The 24073-nt window shown below is 42.7% G+C and overlaps 1 long non-coding RNA gene across 1 annotated transcript; it reads right to left on the bottom strand.

The window, feature by feature from the left end:
• Positions 1–2869: 2869 nt before the first annotated feature.
• Positions 2870–6364, bottom strand: LOC117873751. The gene is made up of 3 exons (XR_004644802.1): positions 6264–6364; positions 5863–5897; positions 2870–2955 (listed from the first exon to the last, which is right to left on the bottom strand). It is a non-coding gene; the product is annotated as an uncharacterized LOC117873751 (long non-coding RNA).
• Positions 6365–24073: the final 17709 nt, after the last annotated feature.

Raw genomic sequence — 24073 nt, 5'->3', positions numbered from 1 at the left:
GACTGGAAGGGACCTCAATAGGTCATCTAATCCAGTCCCCTACACTCAAAGCAAGACTATGTAATAATTAGACCATCCCTGACAGGTATTTGTCTAACCTGTTCTTAAAAACTTCCAATGACAGAGATTCCACAACTTCCCTAGGCAATTTGTTCCAGTGCTTAACCACCATGACAGTTAGGAAGATTTTCCTAATGTCCAACCTAAACCTCCCTTGCTGCAATTTTAGCCCACTGCTTCTTGTCCTATCCTCAGAGGTTAAGAAGAACAATTTTTCACCCTCCTCCTTGTAACAACCTCTTATGCACTTGAAGACTGTTATGTCCCGCATCCTCAGTTTTTTCTTCTCCAGACTAAACAAACCCAATTTTTTCAATCTTTTCTCATAGGTCATGTTCTCTAGACCAGTGGTTCTCAACCAGGAATCCGCGGCCCCCTTGGAGGTTGCAAGTCAGTTTCAGGGGGTCCACAAAGCAGAGCCAGCATTATACTGGTTGGAGCCCAGGGCAGAAAGTTCAGAGCCCCAAGCCCCGGTGCCCTGCAGGGCAGAAGCCCTGGTGCCCCCAAACCCCACACCCGCAGGGAAGAAATCCTGAGCCCCAGCCCATTGTTTAAGCCCAGAGCCCCAAGATCTTCCACCCACTCCCACTGGGCCCTGGAGTTTGTATAGCATGTTGGGGAGGGGCCTCAGAAAGAAAGGTTAAGAACCTCTGTTCTAGACCTTTAATCATTTTGTTGTTCTCCTCTGGACTTTTTCCAATTTGTCCACATCTTTCCTGAAGGCACCCAGAACTGGACACAGTCCTAGAGCTGAGGCCTTATCAATGCGCAGTAGAGTGGGAAAATTACTTCACGTACATAGGTGCTGGAACTAAGAGTGCTACCACACCTCCTGGTTAGAGGTGGTTTCCATTATATACAGGGTTTACAGTTTGGTTAAATGGCTCTCAGCACTCCCACCAGAGGCAGATTGCAGTTTTGTGGGGCCCTAGCCAGAGTATGTGGGTGTCCCTTCTCACCCCTTGTGCCTGCAGTCGTGTCCCCCCCCCGGCCCTCCCTATCAGGAGCACCGGGTGGATGGAGCAGGAAAAGCCCCCACACCCTGACCCCACTCCACAGCAGGAGCACTGGGCAGGCGGAGCGGGGCAAGCCCCCACGCCCTAATCCCACTCCTCTGCACAAGCACCAGGTGGGCGGAGCAGTTTCAGGTGCAGGGGTGCCCATTTAACCAAGGCGCCTCAAATGACCAGGTCCCCTGGGCACGGGCCCCATTGGCCCAGTGATTAATCCGCCACTGACCCCCACTATACAAATTTTTCCAGCACCTGTTCACATGTCTTGCTTACAACACTCCTGGTAACACATTCCAGAATGATGTTTGCTTTTTTTGCAAGTGTTACACTGTTGATTCATATTTAGCTTGTGATTCACTATAACCCCCAGATCCCTTTCCACAGTACTCCTTACTAGGCGGTCATTTCCCATTTTGTATGTGTGCAACTAACTGTTCCTTCCTATGTGGAGTACTTTGCATTTGTCCTTATTGAATTTTATCCTAGTTCCTTCAGACCATTTCTCCAGTTTGTCAGATCATTTTGAATTATAATCCTGTTCTCCAAAGCACTTGTAATCCCTCCCATCTTGGTATCATCTGCAAACATTCTAAGTGTACGCTCTATGCCATTATAAATCATAGATGGAAGATATTGAGCAGAACCAAACCCAGGACTGATCCCTGCAGGACCACACCTGATAGGCCCGTCCAGTTTGACTGTGAACCACTGATAACCTGTTCCTAGAGAGGAGTTTTCAACCAATTATGCACCCACTTTATAATAGCTCCATCTAGGTTATATTTCCCTAGTTTGTTTATGAGAAAGTCATGGGAGACAGTATCAAAAGCCTTACTAAAGTCAAGATATACCATGCTACTGTTTCCCTCCTATCTAGAAGGCTTGTTACCTTGTCACTGAAAGTTATTTGGCTGGTTTGACATGATTTGTTCTTGCAAATCCATGCTGACTTATTTATCACCTTATTATCTTCGGGGTGTTTGCAAATTGATTACTTGATTCTTTAGTCCATTATCTTTCCAGGTACTGAAGTTAAGCTGACTGGTCTGCAATTCCCTGGGTTGTCCTTATTCTCCTTTTTATAGATGGGCACTATATTTGTTCTCTTCCAATTCTCTGGAATCTCTCTCATTTTCCATGAGTTTTCAAAGATAATAGCTAATGGCTCACTCAGTTCCTTAAGTATTCTAGGATGTATTTCATCAGGGCCTGCAGTCTTCATGTAACTTGTCTAAGCAATTTTTAACTTATCTCTTTTCTTGCTCAGTGATTCTCTCCCAAGTCTCCTTACTGAAATATGTTTAGGCCAAATTCAGAGCTGCAGATTCCACTCTTGGATCTTCCCTACTTTTATGTGATCAAGACATTGATCTTCATAAATTCTCATCTTGTTTAAGTAAAGGACCCTATGGTGAAATATAGAGTGGGACAGACCAGTTGTGGGTGAATCCAAGCACTGTTTCATCCATAGGATTTGAATAGCACTTAAAACCAATTCTTCAGTAATAGCCATGGGGGAATTAGCACTGCAATAGTCTTTTATTTTACTAAATGCACCATGAAAACATTTCCACAAGAGACTGTTTGATATATTATAATTAAGCAGATAGACAGAACAGAATGCACAGTTTATTTACACAGCAAAGTTCAGATCAGATGCAACATCTGGTTTTCATTGAGATCTTCCTTTTTTAACCAGTTCTGCAGCTGGGTTGACAGAGACTCAAGGAGAGCAGGTGGCTGGCATGTGACTGTAAGTGAGTTTATGGTTGAACTGGAATCAAAATAGGAGTGTCCACTGAACTCTTGGTTATGCATGGAGACTGTACTGATAACAGGCCTTGGGGACTAATTCACTGGCTTGCATAAATATAAATTTTGCCTGTAAAATAAAATGAACAGAGAATTCTATTTTCTTTTTAGGAAGAAAACAGGTTTCTTTTCATTAAGAAAAACATCCTTGGAATTTCTTATTATAGATGACAATTTCCTAACTCAAAAAATTGTTGCACCCAACATGGGGACATTCTAATTTAGATCTTCTCTTGACAAATAAAGAAGAACTGATCACAATATTAAAAATTAAGGGTAGCTTAGGTATAAGTGACCATGACATCATCACATTTATAAATGGCAAATATAATAAAGTCCAGACCAGTCATATATATAGTTGGTGCTTTAAAAGGGTCAATTTCACAAGCTGAAAACAATTAGGAGCCAAATCAGCTGGATGGAAGGATATAATCAGAAAAAATGTGACTGATAATTGGGAAATCTTTAAGAACACTTTACTAAACCCCCAAAAAGCCACAATCAAAAAAGAAGGCCATATTGGTTAAAAAACTGACCTGGTTTAGAGGAGAAATGAAGGTAGCATAATAACACAACCCGTTATAACACGAATTCGGATATAACGCGGTAAAGCAGTGCTTGGGAGGGGCGGGGCTGTGCAGTCCGGTGGATCAAAGCAAGTTTGATATAACGCGGTTTCACATATAACACGGTAAGATTTTTTGGCGCCCGAGAACAGCGTTATATCCAGGTAGAGGTGTATATATTTCTCCAGCAGAGGTAAGAATAATAAGGAGTTTCTTAGTATATTAGGAACTAATGAATCCTAACAATGGTATTGGTCCATTACTAGATGGAAATGGTAAAAATATCAATAATAATGTCAGAGAAAATGAGGTAAGATAAGAAGCTAAAGTAGGAAAAGAACAAATTAAAAATTACTTAGACAAGTTAGATGTCTTCAAGTCACCAGGGCCTGATGAAATGTATCCTAGAATACTCAAGGAGCTGACTGAGGCGATATCTAAGCTATTAGCAATTATCTTCAAAAAGTCTTGGAAGACAGGAGAGATTCCAGAGGACTGGAAAAGGACAAAGATAGTGCCCAACTATAAAAAAAGGGAAATAAGGAGAACCCGGGGAATTCCAGGCCAGTCAGCTTAACTTCTGTACCTGGAAAGATAATGGAGCAAATAATAAAGCAATCAATTTGCAAACATCTAAAAGATACTAAGGTGATAAGTAACAGTCAGCATGGATTTGCCAAAAACAAATCATGTCAAACTAACCTGGTAGCTTTCTTTAACAGGGTAACAAGCCTTGTGGATGGGAGGGAAGCGGTAGACATGGCATATCTTGACTTTAGTAAAGCTTTTGATACTGTTTCGCATGACCTTCTCATAAACAAACTAGGGAAATGCAACCTAGATGGAGCTACTATAAGGTGGGTGCAAAGCTGGTTGGAAAACCATTTCCAGAGAGTAGTTATCAGTGGTTCACAATTATGCTGGAAGGACATAACAAATTGGGTCCTGCAGGGATCAGTTCTGGGTCCTGTTCTGTTCAATATCTTCATCAATCATTTAGATAATGACACAGAGAGTACACTTATAAAGTTTGCAGACGATACCAAGCTGGGAGGGGTTGCAAGTACTTTGGAGGATAGGATTAAAATTCAAAATGATCTGGACAAACTGGAGAAATGATCTCAAGTAAATAGGATGAAATTCAATAAGGCCAAATGCAAAGTACTCCATTTAGGAAGGAACAATCTTTGCACACATAAAAAATGGGAAATGACTGCCTAGGAAGGAGTCCTGTGGAAAAGGATCTGGGGGTCATGGTGGACCATAAGCTAAATATGAGTCAACAGTGTAACACTGTTGCAAAAAAACAAAAAAAACAAAAAAAAAAAGCAAACATCATTCTGGGATGTATTAGCAAGAGTGTTGTAAGTAAGACACAAGAAGTAATTGTTCCGATCTACTCTGCAGTGATTAGGCATCAACTGGAGTATTGTGTCCAGTTCTGGGTGCCACGTTTCAGGAATGTTATGGACAAATTGGAGAAAGTCCTGAGAAGATCAACAAAAATGAATAAAGGGTTTGGGTTTGTTTGAGAGGGGACATGATAACAGTTTTCAAGTATGTAAAAGGTTGTTACAAGGAGGGGAGAGAAAAATTGTTCTTCTTAACCTCTGAGGATAAGATAAGAAGCAATGGACTGAAATTGCAGCAAGGGAGGTTTAGGTTTGACATTAAGAAAAACTTGCTAACTGTCAGGGTGGTTAAGCACTGCAATAAATTGCCTAGGGAGATTGTCTAACCTGCTCTTAAAAATCTCCAGTTATGGAGATTAAACAAACACCTGTCAGAGACTGTCTATAATACTTAGTCCTGTCATGAGTGCAGGGGACTGGACTAGATGACCTCTTGAGGTCTCTTCCAGTCTTATGATTCTATGATTAATGTTGATTTTGAAGCCTTGGAATACTGGAAGTTCCAGAAGACTGAAAGCAAGCTTATATTGTGCCAATATTTAAAAAGGGTAAATGGGGATGAGCCAGGTACTTATAGGCCTGTCAGTCTAACATAAATCTCATGCAAGATAATGGAATGCCTGATAAAGGACTCTATTAATAAAGAATTTAAAGGGAGTAATATAATTAATGCTAACTGTTGGTTCTTAAAATGTAATTATAAATAGGGAATCATCATTAAGTGGTTGTGTTTCCAGTAGAGTCCCACAGCAATCAATTCTTGGCCCTATCCTATTTAACATTTTTATCAATGACCTGCAATATAACATAAAATCATCACTGATAAAGTTTGCAGATTACTCAAAAATTGGAGGACTGGTAAATAATGAAGAAGAGAGGTTACTGATGCAAAGTGATCTGGATCACTTGGTAAACTGGGTGCAACTGAACAATATTTATTTTAAAATGGCTAAATGTAAATGTATACATTTAGGAACAAATACTGTAGGCCATACTTACAGGATGGGGGACTGTGTCCTGAGGAAGCAGTGACTCTGAAAAAGATTTAGATGTCATGGTGGATAATCAGCTGAACATAAGCACCTAGCACAACACTGTGGCCAAAAGGGCTAATGAGATTCTGGGATACATAAACAGTGTAGCCTGACCCAAAGTTGGGTAAATATAATTGTAACTTGACGATTAACAGGTTCTTGTCCCAAGATCAGGCCCAGTAAGATTACTGTAAAATTATCATATCATTTGGGATGTGCACAGGTGCAATACTCACACTATAGGAACTCTCTCTCTATATATAAATATATGATTTATTAATAATTTAGCAAAGATCATACACACACTTAAACTTAACAAAGCAGATAGAGATAATACAGAAAGTACATTTGGACATCCGTACTTACACCCTTATCTTTCATACTTAACCATTATCTTTCTCATCACTGTCATCGTCCTCATCTTCCCCAGTGGCCATCATTTTGGCCCCTCCCAAGGTCTACATTTCTCCAACCTCTCTGCTGCCCCTGGGGTGTTACTTTTATAGTAGGTTACACTGATGCTGCCATGACCAATGCATATTCAATAGAGGTCCTTATTTGTATTTCCTCCCCTTCAGGTGTCCATTTTCTATAGGTTAGTATATGTATGATGTTACCCTATTAGCATACACATCAATTTGCTGTCATGGCAGCTTTGCGGTCGGAGGTTCTGTCCAGAACTTTCCAGATGTTGTTGTCAGCTATGTTCTGTACTGGGGTCAGCTGTGTTCTGTGGGTGGCTGATGTCAGTATTCTGGACAAAATTCCCCCTCTGGCATACCACTTTCAGTTCCCTATAACTTATAAGTTACTTAAGTTTATCTATACCAAAGGTTATAGGCCTCAAGCCTCACACTATCTACTAAAGCCAAATCTTACAGGATAAAAGCCTGTAGGTTCCTTGCATTACTACTAAATATAATAAGGCAAAATAACAAAGCAATGAATATAATACAGGTAAGTTGGCCCACTGGGCTACAACAGGGGGATTTTGTGTAGGAGTATAAAGGTTATTTTAGCTCTATATTTGGCACAGGTGTGACCCCTGCTGAAATACTGTATCCATTCTGTGTCTAAAATTCAAGGAAATAAAAGCGGCCATACTGGGTCAGACCAAAGATCCATCTAGCCCAGTGTCCTGTCTTCCGACAGTGGCCAATACCAGGTGCTTCAGAGGGAATAAATAGAACAGGCAATCATCGAGTGATAAATCCGTCTCCCATTCCCAGGAAGGATGTTGTTAAATTTGAGAGGGTTCAGAGAAGAGCCATGAGAATGATTAAAGGGTTAGAAATCATGCCTTATAGTGATAGACTCAATGAGCTCAGTCTATTTACCTAAACACAAAGAAGGTTAAGAGATGACTGGGTTATAGTCTATAAGTACCTACATGGGGAACAATATTTGATTATGTGCTCTTCAATCTAGCAGGGAAAGGTATAACATGAGCTAATGGGTTGAAGTTGAAGCTATAATATTCAGACTGGAAATAATATGTAAATATTCAACAATGAGGGTAATTAACCATTGGAACAATTTTCCAAGGGTTGTGGTACTCTCTCCATCACTGGCAATTTTAAAATCAAAATTGGCTGTTTTTCTAAGTTATGCTCTAGAAATTCTTTGGGAGAAGTTCTATGACCTGTGTTATGCAAGAGGTCAGACTAATGATCTTAATAGTCCCTTCTGGCCTTGGAAACTATGAATCTATGAAGAATATTGTTATGTATGGGGTCAGACCAGATGATCATAATGGTCCCTTCTGACCTCAAAGTCTATGAGTCTATGTAGTGCAGTGGTTCTCAGAGCCGGTCCGCCGCTTGTTCAGGGAAAGTCCCTGCTGGGCCGGGCCGCTTTGTTTACCTGTCGCGTCCGCTGGCCGCGGTTCGCCGTTCCAGGCCAATGGGGGCTGCGGAAAACGGTGCGGGCCGAGGGATGGGCTGGCCGCCCTTCCTGCAGCCCCCATTGGCCTGGAGCAGCGAACCACGGCCAGTGGGAGCCGCGATCGGCCGAACCTGCGGATGCAGCAAGTAAACAAACCGGCCCGGCCTGGCCCGCCAGGGGCTTTCCCTGAACAAGCAGCGGACTGTCTTTGAGAACCACTGTTGTAGTGGGACCAATTGCTCCACTGCACAGGTTCCAAAAGTCAGGCTCATGGGCTGCCAGCTCATCCCCTTATTACACAGATGCAGTGATAATACTAAGTTCCATAGAGATTGCTCCCTACCGCAAGGATGGGTTTTCCCTTTCCTAGTAGCCATGCAATTACTTATGTGGCTGTCTGAGTGCTGCCTCTGCCGAGATAGAGCATGACTGCCACTGCAGCTAGGAACAGGATGCCCCGCAACAACTGATCAAAGCCAGTAAAGAAGTTGAAAGGGCCACATGTCCCTTTCACACATTGTGTCCCTAGCTGGAAGTTCTATTCCAGAGACCAACCACAGGAAAGAGAACGTAAAGATTCTCAACAGTGCAACCTCAAACCAACTGGTAATGGCAGGAGAGAGCGTCTCACTTTGCTTCTGTCATCCATGATGTGATGTACCTGCTCCACAGTCAGAGCCTAGGGGCATGGACACCTACCACCTCTGACGATGAAGGCAATTAAACTCCCACCACCTTCTCCAGCAAGCTGGGTAGCGAGGTGCTCACCCCGCTCCTGCCTTAAAGGGCTTAGAACAGCCCAGGAGAGGGCTGTGATTGGGGAAGCAGCCTCAGCTGGGGCCACGCCCCAAACAGAACACAGCTGGCCCTTATAAAATGGCTGTGAGCCAGGCACTCTGAGACTCTCTCTTTGCCTTTAGAGGGAGAAGGGCCTGGCTGCTGGGGAGTGTACCTGGGTACCTAAGGTGGAGCAGGGCTGGGGGAAGGCAAGGGGAGCTGGGAAGCTCCAGCCTGGAAACCCCCCCAGGCTGCAAGCCTAGTATAATGCTGACTAGGTACTGGAGTTGCAGGGGGCAGACCACGGGTAGGCAGAGGCAGCAGGCCCAAACCCTCCTTGCCAGTGATGAGTGGCAATCATACTGAAGTCTGCCCCAGTGAATGGGGCTAGATGGGGACTAGCAGTAGCCAAGACTGAGGCAAGGTGGGGATAGGGGGGTGGGGGTTCCCGGAGAGGGGAGACCCACTGAGGCTGTGGGGGTACTGCAAGGGGCAGAACCCCAGTGGAAAGGGGCACCGGGGTCCGGGAGGGACACGGGGGCCCAGCAGAGGGCACTCCAAGGCTGTGAAAGAGCTAATTCCCAGGATGACAGCAGGAGGCGCTGCAGCGGTGAGTCCTCGCCCCGTTACACAGGGACTTCCACACCCATGCAGCTGAATGTTATGGTGTATTTAATAATAAAAACATAATGGTCTGGGTCCCATCCACCACCCCTTTTAATTCCATTTGAGGACTTTAACACCCAAGGAATCTGAAGCCCAAGTGAGACAAAACACATAGATGCAGCACTGTGCAGGCAGATGCTAAGCATGGGAAGCAGACTGCTCACTTATGATATCCACTAGCAGCTCCACAAATCCCTGCTGTGGAAAATTTGTTGAGCTTGTGCAACAGACCACATTTTCCAATGCATAGCCCACCACAGACAGCCCTCCAAGGTTTGCACAGCATGGTACACCACAGTTATCTTCTTCTGAAATGAGCCCCAGGGGAAAGGATTTCATCAAGTTATTGGAGTGATTTCACTTGAAGGTCAATGAGAAATTCAGCTCTGAATTGGAGGGAACACTACTATAAGCAATGGTTGATGATAAGCAGATACAGTAGTTACCATTTCTAAAGTCTGCATCTGCCAACTTTTAGTGCACAGTGGAATCTGAGATTACCATTATTTTCCTTCTGCTTAGAAAGGGGGATAATTGTGGTGACTATGTAGTAACAGGTTTCAGAGTAGTAGGAACAGCTGGCAAAGGTTGACTTTTTATTGGCTTCTATTGGTGGTAGAAGGAAAGGATGTGTCATTGTTAGTGACTGTTTCACAACCATTGGTGACCAGGGCAGGGTGAAGTCACTCCATATTTTGTCCCCCTTCCCCGCCCCCAAATAATTTTTCTTTTCATGTTATTAAAGGTAGCGTTTAGGTTTTAATAAGCCAACAACATGGAGTGCAACTTTATTATCTACAGACAGATTTTATAGATCCCTGTGTCTGTCTCTCGCTCAGTCAGCTAGTGGTATCCTCATGAAAGAACGTGATAGATGTCTTTGTTACCACTGCTTCATTGAGTGTGATACCGAAAATGATTGACAGAAAACAAGAACGAACTAGCATAAACTAAACAAAGACACAACAATGGGAAATTAGTAGCTAGCTCCAAGCACCAGCAACACACCTTGTCTTGTTCAGGAAAGCCCTTAATGCAGGAAAGCTTCTGAAACAACTCAAAAAGAAGAACAGGAGTACTTGTGGCACCTTAGAGACTAACAAATTTATTAGTCTCTAAGGTGCCACAAGTACTCCTGTTCTTCTTTTTGCGGATACAGACTAACACGGCTGCTACTCTGAAACCTGAAACAACTCAGGGTTTTGATTTCTCAGCAATATAGGAAGCTTTCCAGACCTTTCTCACTGGAGGATGGAGAGGAAGAGACACAGCTAGAGCAAACCAGAAAGAACTGGGAAAAGAAATGAAAATACCAGGAGATACTGGCTGGCCATGATTTTTAGGAATCAAAGGGAAAGAGAAGCGTCACTTAAGCCCCACACCTAGCAGAATTCTCTGGAAAGCCAAGTGAGTGCTTGTACAACCCTGACAAGTATTAGCATTCTCTTTGAAAGAAGAGTGGGGTTTTTCAATCCATCTCACCTCTCTAATTTCACAGTGGCTGGGTAGATGTTTCATTTTCATGTACTAGTGTAACCCTTCTGTCAGGTGGAGTCAGCAGCACCAAGAGTCTGATTCAATATCTAGGGGTTCCTCTTAACAATACAAAACAGAACTGGCTCAAACCCCCACCCAGTAATGTGGGAAAATTAATCACCACCTTGGCACCTCTAAGAGGCAATACTTCCCTTCTTGCAAGCACTGAGTCTGTGTATAGCAAAATAAAGTTTTAATATAAAGGGGAAAGGAACCTGGCATTAACTGGGAAAACAACATAACCATGATTTGAAAGCATAGGACACTGAGCAAATCACCTAGCCCACAGTACTTAGGCAGTGTCCTTTACCTCAGTTTCTCACCTTGCAGTGCAAGAGTCCAACAAACAAACATTCCTTTAACACCCACTCCCCTCTCCCTGCACTGCACCCCACTCACAGTTGCTGTCCTCAGTCAGCGAAGACCCAGAGTTCAGAGCTGCATTCATGTGAGTTCACCTCCCTCCCATATTTTTTATTCTGAAATATTTCATGCAATTACTATTTGCAGCTGAATACAAAGCACAACCTCACTCAGAGATCTTTTCTTCAGGCCCCAACTGAGCACGCAGAGGACCTTATATATAATGTCAGAATAACAAAGGCATGAAATAATCTACCTAGATTTCCTGTACATTACTGACAGTTATTAAAATATCTTTAGTGGAAACATATCAGTTTGCAAAATCTTGGCCTTAGTAGATCTGTGCCTAAGTTTCTCCATCTGTAAAATGGAGAAAGCAAGACACGTCAGAGGGAAGCTGCAGTGGTGATAAGGATAAGCAGAAAGGCCTGTTGTGAGTAAGCAACCATGGAATAATGACAATAAGGAAGGACCTAACTTGTCTATTTCTAACTCTATGTCTCCTGAGGGGCCACCCAGGAAGAACCCTCATGCAGCTGTCCTAGCCAATCAGGATCAGGCTTCTGGGCAGGATGCCCACAATGGAAGGATTATTTTAGGATGCCTTGGCATAGATTTGTGATACGTCTGAGCTACAGATAGGACATGGACAAAGGTCACACTAGAGATTTGTTGTTTTGGCTCTTGTTAAAATCTTTAGGATTCTCGCTTACACAGTTGAAATCTGTGATCCACCTGCTAGGCAGCAGAGAATTCAATGTCACCTTTCACTCTGATAATGAATTGGATTTTTTCTGGGAGTGGTTTGGAATTGGGAAAGACTCATCAATCTCACAACATATTTGTTCAAGTTTAACTCATGTCTGTAAAGTACTTTGAGCTTCTCAAAAAAAGCTTACAGTGTTATTGGGACACAGAGGCCCATTTGTGGTTTACTACTCTGTCTCAGCAGCTCGTCAGGTGTGACATACTCACTACACTTAACACAATCTATATGTTGTCATAATCTATATCCAAAAGGTGTCATAAAATAGGATTAGAGAACTAGTAACTCACTGATCATTAATATGCTTGCATGATGTATGTACAGGGTGTGCACAAAAAGCTATGAATATGCACTAGAATCAGGGCCGGCTCCAGGCACCAGCTTAACAAGCAGGTGCTTTGGGCGGCCAAGGGAGAGGGACGGCACCTGCGGCAATTCGGGGGCGGCAGGTCCCTCACTCCCTTTGGGAGCGAAGGACCTGCCGCTGAACTGCCGCCGCCGATCACAGCTTTTTTCCCCCCCTCCCCCCCAATTGCCGCCGCCGATTGCGATCGCGGCTTTTTTTTTTTTTTTTTACTTGGGGCGGCAGAAATGCTGGAGTCGGCCCTGACTAGAATTATGTCCTTAAAAATGTGTTTGGCAAGCAATGCATAAGCCCAGTCTGTCCTAAACAAAGGACTGTGCCATGAGGCACAAACAATGAAGGCACACTTTCATAAAATGTAAACAAAGCCATTCACCTGGCAAGTGGGGGAGATTGCCTCTTACAGGGTCTGACCTTCAAGTGATAAGTAATTGAATCAAGTGATTGTATACAATATTAATGTTTTATAAAACTATCAAGTGAGAGCTTTTCTGAAAGCTAATGACATGCTGGTGATTAGTATCATTGTGAAATGTATGCATCAACACCATAAGAGGAAATATGGATACTTAATGATGTTATGCTTTAAAGTATATGATCAACCATAGACAGAAACAGGTTCTCTCTCAGACAGGAGGGAACATCACAGCTACCTACCTGTCGCCAATGAAATTAAGCAAGGTGTTTAAGCAATGGATGCTCCACTTACATGCAAATCAGCAGGGGGATGGGAAGTCCACAGGAAGGGAAAAACAGCAGGAGGTCAACTTGAGTCTAGGGACAAAACAGTGAGTTTTGGAAGATAATATAAGGCGAGAAAAGATGCCATCTTGGCATCCATTACTAGACAGACACAAAGGGCCTGAGTTCTTGCAAGCTGAGAAAGATGGGTCCTTCAGCCAAGGGTGAGCTGAAGTCTCTGGGAACTGAATGCAAGTGAAAAAACTTTAGTAAAAGATCTTTCACCCAAGAAGACAAAGGAACTGAGCACTTTGGACTTCGTGGGAGATCCTGACCAGAGTGGTGGTCAGCCACCTGGCTGTAAGATAGTGTAAGGTAAGAATCTTACCTTGAACCAAAACTGTAATGTTGTTAAGTCTCAGCCTCTAGAAAGTGTTTTTCCACTTTTATTAGCTTGTAACCATTTCTCACTCTATCCTTGAATTCACTTAAAATCCTATCTCCTTTTGTTAATAAACTTGTTTTACTTTTAATCTAAACCAACTCAGTGCTCTGCTTTAACTGGCATTAACTAGCGCAGTAATTCAAGTGATGAGCTGTGCATTTTGTCTCTGCAGAAGAGCAAACAAACCTTATTATTCCTTGGAAAGCTCTGGCCATTGCAGAGCACACAGTTTGGGGAAAATTTGGGACTGAGAGGTGTTGGGGTCATCTTGTGTGGCTGGGGTGTAACAAGCAGGTTGCTGAGTCAGAGCTGCTTAACACACAGACACTCAGTGCATGCTTCTCTGCTGGGTATCAGTGACCAGGCTGCGAGCCGCAGCTGCATAGCATTTAAGGCCCCTGGGCTACAGGGCACAAGATGACACAACCCTCACTACTCTGGATTGCACCCCAGAACATGACAGTTATTAAAGGAGAAGGATGATGAATCTCAGAGGTATGTTGACTCAGAAGATTTTCACAGGTGGCAGAAATGCTATGGGGGAGAGGAGAGGTGAAATTTTCCCATCGGTATTTAGTGACTTTCCTTAAGATCCCACAGGGATTCTGATAGAGTCAAGAACAGAACTAAAGCCTCCTGACTCCCAGTTCCCTGCTTTTACTAAAGGAGTGACTAATGTTCAGGGGTCTCTAGATATTTTTTGGTCCTCAGAGTGTGATTACCAACTCTTGCTGGTGGCCGCTTTGACAATTTTTCCTAAAATACTTAATTAACTTTAGGAAAAAACAAATGAATACGCACATATGCATGTCCCAATCATTGTAATTTATTTATGTAGGTTTTTATTGCAGACTCAATAATAAAAATAATGTATAGTTGTCTCTATTCTTTACTGGGCCTAAACAGAATAGAAACAAATAAGGTGTTTGCATGTTTTTGTCTTTTTTTGTTGTTTCTTTTGCTTTTTTTGGTTGATTTTTTTTCCCAACTTGCTAGCTGGTAAGTCTGTTTCTGTGAAAAGTGATATTTGTATGTTTGTTAACACTGTTTTGCCCCCCCCTGTGATGGGAATCACTCACCACTCTAGTGCCTACTACCAGTTGTCCTGGGAATTAGCTCTGCTCTCCAGGACACCCTCATCTAGTGGTGCCTCGCCGCTATCACTTTTGTTCCAGGACCCACACCACCCCCAGGAGTGCGGCATCCTCTTCACTGCCCTCCAGCTGTGCCACACTTTGTGTTCCCCCCTTCCGGGCCACCTGCAATCTCTGTCCAGCCACTACCTCAGTGGCAACTGAAGTCCATTGTCCTGGGGCCGCTTCCCATGCAGCTCCAGCACTCTTTTCTGCCCTTACCTCAGGACCTCGGCCTGCAGGCCCTAGCAGCCAGCCAGGAGCTCTCTCTAGCTGCCCCAGTCCCTGCTTGCAGCACTGCTCTGTCCCTGGTGCTGGTGCTCCTTCCTCCTGCTGGAAGCCTGATCTTCTCCCCAGGAGCTCCAGTCAGCACTGAACTCTGCTCTGCCCTGAAGCCCTTCTTATATGGGGCTGCCAAGCCATGACTGGCTGCTCCTCTCAGCTCCTCTCTAATTGGCTGCCTCCTGTTCAGCCTCCTGAGGGCTCTAGTAACCCCTTATGGGCCAGTGTGGGGCAGACACCCCATCACCCCTCCAATCACTGTCCAGGAGGTTGTGGCCTCATGCGCATTTGAGAAGCACTGTGTTAGAGTTTATAATTACATTAGATCAAACTGAACCTAAATAAACTGCAATACTAGTTTTAATCCTATTTGTTGCCTGGCAGTTAAGAAGAAACTGAAGCCCCAGAGATAATCTGACTCACCTTCATTTAGAAAAGAAAATGCTCTTTCTTTCAGCACACACCTGTAAGTCTCTTAAAATGTACCTCCATTCTGAAAAGTAATTGCCAAAGAATGGCACATTCTTACTGAACAGCTCTCTTCCCTGTGTATAAAAATATCTGATGAATTCAATTATTAAAATATGTTTTACTGCTTTTTTTCTCCAGTTATAAAATTGGCACAGCTCTTAGAGAATGAGTAGGCTTCTTTTTGACTCATGTATCTCTAAAAGAACTATTAACAGCTTTCCAATTCCAGGGTCAAATTCTGCATCAGTTACACCTCAGGAAACTCAGAGGATAATTGATTTGCACTGGTTTAACTGAGGGCAGAATTTGGCGTAATTATTTATTCCTGGTGAAGTTTCATGAGGCAGAAGGCATACAGCTTGACTTCAAAATCTCAGGTTTGAGCCCGCAGGTCTAGCAGTTGGGGGGAAAAAACATTTTTTCACTTCTAAACTGAGAAAAATGAATTCAAATCACTGAGATGCAATAACACATGTCAAGGGATATTCTGCAAGGGGTAGATACTCTTTTATTCTGTATTTAAATAGATTAGAGAAAATTATTTCTCTATCGGATAATTTATCCCATTAAATTACATTTTATTATAGTCTCATTGTGTAGACTAATGGCAGAATTTTCAAAAGTTCTCAGCATTGGCTTAATTTTGTTGCCATTAAGTCAATGTAAAACTCCCTACAAGGTGAGACTGTAATACGATGATTTTTAGTGGGAGAAATCTATTGTATAATTAAATCTGTAATGTATTTATTTATTTGCACATAAGTATTACTATGCACTTAGCAGTATCTTTCCCTTACCTGTTTTATCAGCCAGTTCCAGGGCTTTCCTGCAGTAAAAGCAACCCCTGTATTTTCAAAGCTTTGCATGAGGTTTTAGCCACCCAGCTCTCATTAAAGTCAATGATAGTTGAGCTAAAACCCTGAACAGTCCTTTGAAAATCTCTTAAATTCCCTCTTACCTACTGTTGTAAGACAGACAAGCCTATGATTATCTTTTTCTCCCAGGAGCAGAATGTTAACCTGAAGTCTACTAAACATAGTTTTTATTAGATAACCCAGGGTCCTTCCAAGCATTACTGAGTGCAGTACAATGCATTTTGTTTAGCCCCATGTTACAGCAAGAGGAAATACACTGCTCCGGTGTGTTCATACAAACTGCAGTGGGATCTGTTCTTGTATTCCATTGTGATAGCAAAATATCAACCCTATATATTTGCCAAAAAGCAACTTTATTTTATTCTGATGATAGCAGATGTGATAGTTTGAGAGTTCTTACCATTTTCAAAGTAGTAGCCATCCCCAGGGTTAAATAAACTCCAAAGCCCAAAACCTAAGATTATAGCAAATAAATTTGGCCTCAGAATTTATTAGCGCCATATACATCTCTTTCTTTAAAAATGGGAGGGGCCAACAGGTTATTAAATTAATATTAATCTGAATGGTGTATTTAAATATTTATTCTCTCCTCTTCTATCTTCCCTGTGAGCCACATTCACCTCTCCTTCTCAATACTGTTAATCCATCTGGATGAGTAAAGCTCTTATGTCAAGAATATGAGTAATGTGTTGTGCTTCTAACTGCAAGTGTGGGATTTTTTCTCCAAATTCAGGTGTGAAAGAAGCAGCAAAGATACCAAGTAGCAAAGGCACTGGGGCAGTAGCCCTGCTCAGAGTGGTCTGGAGGCCTATGCAAGCATAGCTGCTGGAACTAGGGTGCTGTGGGTGCTGCTGCACCCCCTTGCTTGAAGTGGTTTCCATCATATCCAGGGTTTACATTTTTGTTCAATAGCTATCAGCACCCACACTATAAAAATTGGTCTAACCCCCCCTGTATGCAAGATAAAAAATAAGCAGCCACTTGTTGGCTGCTGGCAGAAGCAGCTCTGAACTTCACCCCTCCTCACCACCACCATTATCCTGCCTCCCATCTTGCTTACCCAGGAGTTCTTAAAGAATAAGAATTTGCCCCTTAATGCCACACATTTGCCTACATAGTCTTTCCAACTAACACACTAATTTAAGCACAGTCCTTCTAATCAAGCTGCTGCCATCTCTCTTCTCTCTCTCCCTTTTAACAAATGGTGAGAATATTCTACTCTCCATTGCATTTCAAATCCCTTCTACTGTTTCAATTGCCTAGATGTGAAAGGGTGGATAACACTATACATGTGAATTAGCCTGTCCTCTTCAAATATGCTGGTGTAAAAACTCAGCTGAAACCACTGGCTTCCTACGAAGAACATAGAAGGTTGGCCTTGAACTATAGATTCCTTTTCTTCATATATAAATTGGCTGCTAGAAAGCAGAAGTCTTTCAGGTAATTTAAACACAGAACGCAATTTTACATCAATTTCTAAAATACAGTTAGATGCAGCTATTCCTGGTAATTAAATACATCATTGAAAACCATAATATGAATGTGCTAATTTGGGTTCACACTAGAAGCTCAAAGGAAATAAATTATAACACTATCTTCCCCCCTTTCCCTCATTTTTATGATTACAACTTTGCTATGAAACTAAATGTATTTTCTCTCAGCATTAAGTAAATGCCTTCAGTTCCTGCAACTTTATCAAAGTCTTTCTTAAACTAAAAAGGAATCAAATGTTGGTTAGGTAATGTCAGCTTCTAGATATGGTCAGGGTCTCCTATAAAATGCCAGTGCCTGACAAGTATCAGGGGGTAGCCGTGTTAGTCTGTATCTACAAAAACAACAAGGAGTCTGGTGGCACCTTAAAGACTAACAGATTTATTTGGGCATAAGCTTTCGTGAGTAAAAACCTCACTTCTTCGCCTGACAAGTGAGCCAGATTGAGCAAGAGTTACAGAGATGCATATGGATATGTTTGATTTGCTCTGTGTATCATTGTCACTGGCATGGTAGTGAGCCCCAACTTCAAACCAAAACAAGACAATGTCTATGATAAATAACATTATCCTTCTGATATCTCATTGCTTCTAAAAAATCTGGGAATGTTGAAGAACTAATGATACATTGTGTTTAGAGCAGGAAATGCCCAATTATCCTGAGTATCTACTATCCTGTCTCAAAATAAAATTCCATCAAAATTACTATGTACTAACATTAATATTTGTACTACATAGGTTATTCCAAGTACCCCAGAAAAGAGCAACTGTTGGAAGAATAACACTGTAAAACACTAAATTTATTGGAAATTCTTGGAATGTACTAGGGACACATTTTTGTTTCAGAAAGTGAAAGTAGTAACCAGAGGAACAGCCATTTTAGACTTGATTCCGACAAACAGGGAGGAATTGGTTATAAATCTGAAGGTGGGAGACAATAAGGGTGAAAGTGATCATGAAATCTATCGTTTCATGATTCTAAGGAAAGGAAAGGAAAGGAAAGCGTGAAAGCAGCAGAATAAAGACAATGGACTTCAAAAAGCACAAAGTTTAACAAGCTCAGAAAAATGGTAGGTAAAGTCCCATGGGAAAAAAAATCTAATGGATAAAGGCGTTCAGGAGAGCTGGCAGTTTCTCAAGGAATATTAAATGCACAACTGCAAACTATCCTGACACAAAGGAAAAATAGTAAAAGGCTAATACGGGTCCTTCAGGAACTCTTTAATGCCCTGAAAATCAAAAAGGAATTCTATAAAAAGTGGAAACATGGACACATCGCTAAGGAGTACAAAAGAATAGAAAAAGCATGTAGGGACAAAATCAGAAAGGCTACCGCATAAAATGAGCTACACCTAGCAAGGAACATAAAATGCAATAAAAAGAGACTCTTTAAATATATTAGGAGCAAGAGAAAGATGAAGGAAAGTGTAGGACCTCTACTTAATGGGGAAGGAGTCTAAAAATGGATGACATCAAGAAGGCTGAGATGTTTACTGGTTGTTTTGCTTCAGTCTTCACTGAAAAAAATTAATTGGATAGCGAGGTGGAGGGGCAGCAGGTGGCGGCTGAAGGTGGGAGAGTGAGGAAGAAGAGAAGAGCAGCTAGTCCAAGAGAGAGAGGGGAGGAGTTGATGGAGACAGCACCAATTCTGGGCCCCAGGAGGAATCAGGAAGGCATAAGGGGGAGCTTAAGGGAAGATAGGAACAGGCACAGGTCAGGACTAGAGGGATTAGAGACTAGATTACTAGATTGCACTGTTGCCAGGCGAAGGCAGGTGTATGTAATTGGAGACTCTTTACTGAGGAGATTGGACAGGCCTGTGACCAGGGCAGACCCGGAGAACAGAAGGGTGTGCTGTCTACCTGGCGCAAAGATACGCGATGTGGACCTGCGGTTGAAAAGGATCCTAAAAGAAGCAGGTAAGAACCCCTTGATAATCCTTCATGTAGGAACGAATGACACGGCTAGGTTCTCGTTAGAGAGAATCAAGGGAGATTATGCTAGGCTGGGGAAGACGCTCAAGGAGATAGAGGCTCAGATTATCTTTAGTGGGATCCTGCCCGTTCCGAGGGAAGGGCAGCAAAGGGCTGATAGGATAGTGAGAATAAATAGTTGGCTAAGAGAGTGGTGCTATAAGGAGGGTTTTGGGATGTATGGCCACTGGGAGGCTTTCGGGGACAGACACCTGTTCTCGCGGGATGGGCTTCACCTGAGTAGGGAAGGAAATAGACTTCTGGGAGGGAGGCTGGCTCATCTTATCAAAAGAGCTTTAAACTAGGAAGTTTGGGGAGATGGTTGGGAGATGCGCAGCTAATCTCCACGCCAGATTCCAGTATGGAAAAGGTGAGTAAAATGAGAGGAGAAATAGCCAGGGAGATGAGATTGGAGATAGGAAGGACAGGGGGGAAGGACGCAAGGAGGCCCGCAACATATACTGCTAATAATGGGAGACAGGCTAAACGACATACATTGGGGTGTTTATACACCAATGCCAGAAGCCTAGGTAATAAAATGGAGGAATTGGAGCTCTTGGTCCAAGAGCTGAAACCAGATATCGTAGGAATAACAGAAACGTGGTGGAATGGCAGTCACGACTGGAACACAGGTATGGAGGGGTATGCGCTGTTTAGGAAAGACCGGAACAAAGGTAAAGGTGGGGGGGTGGCCTTGTATGTCAATAGTGAAATAAGCTGTAAAGAAATAATAGTGGATGGATTAGATAACACAGAGTCCGTCTGGGCAATACTCACACTGGGTAATAGGACTACTAGAGCCTCTCCGGGGATAGTGCTTGGAGTGTGCTATAGACCACCAGGATCGACCCACAATATGGATAAGGAACTATTTAATGTGTTTAGAGAAGTAATTACTAATAGAAACTGTGTAATTATGGGGGACTTTAACTTCCCGGATATAGATTGGGGAACAAACGCTAGTAGCAATAATAGGGCTCAGATGTTCCTAGATATGCTTGCTGATCAATTCCTCCATCAAGTGGTAGTTGAACCGACGAGGGGGGAGGCCATTTTAGATTTGATTCTGGTAAGTAGTGAGGACCTCGTTGAGGAAGTGGTAGTAGGGGACAATTTGGGCTCCAGTGATCATGAGCTAATTCGGTTTAAAATACATGGGAGGAGTAACAGAATTAAGTCAAAGACTAGGGTTTATAACTTTAAAAAGGCCAATTTTAACAAATTAAGGGGACTGGTAAGGGAAGTGGATTGGGCAAACGTATTAATGGATCTAAAGGCAGAAGAAGCCTGGGATTACTTCAAGTTAAAGATGCATGAGCTGTCGGAGGCCTGCATTCCAAAAAAGGGAAAAAGATTACTAAGCAAGAGATTTAGACCGAGCTGGATGAGCGACCGACTCAAAGGGGCGATTAGGAAAAAACAGAAAGCGTACAAAGAGTGGAAGAGGGGAGGGATCAGTAAGGAAATGTACCTAAGTGAAGTCAGAGAAAGTAGAGATAGAGTGAGAAAGGCCAAAGGCCGTGTAGAGTTGGACCTAGCGAGGGGAATTAAAAGCAATAGTAAGAGGTTTTACAGCCACATAAATAGGAATAAAGCAAAGAAAGAAGAGGTGGGACCGCTGAAGACTATTGCCGGAGAGGAGATTAAAGACAATCTAGGCATGGCGCAATATCTCAATGAATATTTTGCATCGGTGTTTAATGAGGCCAATGAAGGTATTAGGGATACTAGCACCACTACAGAGGGGCATTCAGGATGGGGGATTACCGTATCCGAGGTAGAAACAAAACTTGAATGCCTTAATGGGGCTAAGTCGGGAGGACCGGACGATCTTCATCCAAGAATATTGAAGGAATTGGCACGGGAAATAGCAGGCCCATTAGCGATAATATTTAGTGAATCTGTAAACTCGGGGGTGGTCCCGTTAGACTGGAGAATAGCTAATGTGGTTCCTATTTTCAAGAAAGGGAAAAAAAGTGATCCGGGTAACTACAGGCCTGTTAGTTTAACATCTGTAGTGTGCAAGGTGTTAGAGAAAATTCTGAAAGAGAAACTAGTTGAGGACCTGGAGGTTAGTGGCAATTGCGATAAATTACAACATGGTTTTACGAAGGGCAGATCGTGCCAAACGAATCTGATCTCCTTCTTTGAGAAAGTAACGGACTTATTAGATAAGGGAAATGCGGTGGACCTAATATACCTGGATTTCAGTAAAGCGTTTGATACTGTACCCCATGAGGAATTATTGGTTAAACTGAAAAACATGGGGATCGATATGAAAATCCAGAGGTGGATAAGGAATTGGTTAATGGGGAGAATGCAGCGGGTAGTATTAAAGGGTGAACTGTCCAGTTGGAGGGAGGTTACTAGTGGAGTGCCTCAAGGTTCGGTTTTGGGACCCATTTTATTTAATCTATTTATAACTGACCTCGGAACCGATTGCAGGAGTGGGCTGATAAAGTTTGCGGATGATACGAAGGTGGGAGGCGTTGTAAATTCGGAGGAGGATAGGGATATCCTGCAGGGAGACTTGAATGAGCTTGTGAATTGGAGTATCAGAAATAGGATGAAATTTAATAGTGAAAAGTGTAAGGTGATGCATTTGGGGATGACTAATAACAATTTTAGTTACAAGATGGGGACGCATTGGTTAGAAGTAACGGAAGAGGAGAAGGACCTAGGGGTCCTTGTAGACCGCAGAATGACTATGAGTCGACAATGCGACGTGGCGGTGAAAAAAGCCAATGCGGTCTTGGGATGCATTAGGCGAGGTATATCTAGTAGGGATAAGGAGGTCCTGCTTCCGTTGTACAAGGCGCTGGTGAGACCTCATTTGGAGTACTGTGTGCAGTTCTGGTCTCCCATGTTTAAAAAAGATGAACTCAAACTGGAACGGGTGCAGAGAAGGGCCACTAGGATGATCAGAGGAATGGAAACCCTGTCGTATGAAAAGAGACTAGAGGAGCTTGGGTTGTTTAGTCTGACAAAGCGAAGGCTGAGGGGGGATATGATTGCTATCTTTAAATATATTAGAGGGATTAATACAAGGGAGGGAGAAGAATTATTCCAGATTAGTACTAATGTGGACACGAGAACGAATGGATATAAACTGGCCGTGGGGAAATTCAGGCTTGAAATTAGACGAAGGTTTCTGACCGTCAGAGGGGTGAAATATTGGAACGGCCTTCCGAGGGAAACGGTGGGGGCGACGGACCTGTCTGGTTTTAAGATTAAGTTAGATAAGTTTATGGAGGGAATGGTTTAATGGTAAAGCATAGTAGTCAAGGAAAACCAAGCAATGGTAGGTAAATAGTATAATGGCTGACAGGGGTTAGGCTGGAGACTCTTGCCTATATGCTCGGGGTCTTACTGATCGCCATATTTGGGGTCGGGAAGGAATTTTCCTCCAGGGCAGATTGGCTGAGCCTCTGGAGGTTTTTCGCCTTCCTCCGCAGCATGGGGCAGGGATCTCTAGCAGGAGGGTCTCCGCTGATTGAAGTCACTTAAAACAGGATTGGGGACTCCAACAGCAGAGTCTAGGGAAGGGGTAGGGATGGTTTTATGGCCTGCAGCATGCAGGGGGTCAGACCAGATGATCATAATGGTCCCTTCTGACCTTAAAGTCTATGAGTCTATGAGTCTATGATACTCAGCACAATATTAACAAGAAGGGGGAAGGAATGCAAACCAAAACAGGAAAATAAAAGGTTAAAGAATATTTAGATATTTAGATTCTCTGTCAAACTGGGAGGGTGTAAATAGTGGGGTCACACAGAGGTTAGTCCTGGATCTGTTACTATTCAATATTTTCATTAATGACTTGGATAATGGAGTGAGAGTATGTGTATAACATTTGTGAATGACACCAAACTTGGAGGGGTTTCAAACACTTTGGAGGATATTATTACAATTCAAAATGACCTTGACAAATTGGAGAATTGGTCTGAAGTTAGCAAGATGAAGTTCAGTAAAGTACTTCAGTTATGAAGGAAAAACAAATACACATCTACAAAACGGAGAATAACTGGCTGGATGGTAGAACTGTTGAAAAGGATCTGGGGTTTATAGTAGATCACAAATTGAATATGAGTCGACAATGTGACGCAGTTGCAAAAAAGACTAGTATCATTTCGAGTGTATTACAGAAGTGTCACCTGTAAGACAAAGGAGGTAATTCTTCCAATATACTCGGCGCTGGTGAGGCCTTATATGGAGTACTATATCCAATTCTGGGTGAAAATATGTGGATAAATTGGAGAGAGTCCAGAGGAGAGCAACAAAAATGATAAAAGGGGTAGAAAATCTGACCAATGAGGAAAGGTTAAAAAAAACTGGGCATGTTTAGTCTTGAGAAAAGAAGACTGAGAGGGGATCTGATAATAGTCTTCAAATATGTTAAAGGCTGTTGTAAAGAAGACAATGATCAATTGCTCTCCATGTCCACTGAAGGTAGACAAAAAATATATATAG

This window comes from Trachemys scripta, chromosome 2, assembly GCF_013100865.1.
Source record: "Trachemys scripta elegans isolate TJP31775 chromosome 2, CAS_Tse_1.0, whole genome shotgun sequence".
NCBI lineage: Eukaryota > Metazoa > Chordata > Testudines > Emydidae > Trachemys > Trachemys scripta.
The sequence above is the reverse complement of the archived record's forward strand: the minus strand, read 5'-3'. Positions and strand labels throughout refer to the sequence as shown.